This window comes from Aedes aegypti, chromosome 2 (genome assembly GCF_002204515.2).
Source record: "Aedes aegypti strain LVP_AGWG chromosome 2, AaegL5.0 Primary Assembly, whole genome shotgun sequence".
Classification (NCBI taxonomy): Eukaryota; Metazoa; Arthropoda; class Insecta; order Diptera; family Culicidae; genus Aedes; species Aedes aegypti.
Window position 1 is genome coordinate 411,350,100 of NC_035108.1, and position 984 is coordinate 411,351,083.

Below are 984 nucleotides of genomic sequence, written 5' to 3' on the forward strand. Positions count from 1 at the left end.
AACCCCATCGAGAATTTGTGGGAGATTCTCGATGCCAGGGTTGACAAAACTGGTGTTACCAACAAAAATAATTATTTTGAAGCCTTGGAGCGCGCCTGGGAAGAACTAGAACCACAACACCTACAAAACCTGGCGAAAAGCATGCCGAAGCGCCTCCACCAAGTCCTTTAGGCCAAAGGAGGACACATCAACTATTAAATTGCTTTTTATTTTTCTTAAATCATCTTTTCTGGGGCCAAGAAGGTAGTGGGCACTTTATTTTGTCACTATTAATTTTTCAATACAAATTGATTTTCTTTTTCTTTGAGTGAAAATCTTTTTTTTTTATCAAAATTTCGTAAGTGCAACTTTTAAAGAATATCAAAAATAAAATATCAAAAAAGATTTAAGTGTGTTAACTTTAATTTGAACCAAATCAATGAGAAAAATTCGAAAACTGGTGAGGTGGGCACTTTATTTTGCCTATCAGTGTAATTCTTGAAATTTAACTATTCGTTATTTATATAAATATTGCATTGTTAAGATTTTGACAAGCATATTCGGATTCAGGGAGCTCAAATTTATCATGTAGAGTTGCTTTTGAAAACTAACAATAATATCATTGACAAGTGATCAATTCACCCCGAAATGAGATCCCGTGATTTTTTATTTAAGAGATATTTGTTAACACAAAAATGATATTTGTTAGAAAATTTCGGTACATGAGTCGATGTGGCTCACCTTCGTACTTGTTTTCCTGCATTTAGTTGTTTGGCATTGTTAACATTATGGAAAACAGACTAGAAAAACCGTGAAAAATGATCAATTTCACCCGAAATTACGGTACCCTGTTTTACAGTATTGCACTGTGAACTGTGATTTACCAAATACCTGTAAGTTTTCAGTTATCTAGTCCGTTCCTTATACAAAAAAACAGCTGCTATACTAAAATAGTAAGCACCGATAGCCAAGGACTTCGATCATTCAAAAGAAAAGCTAACGAAA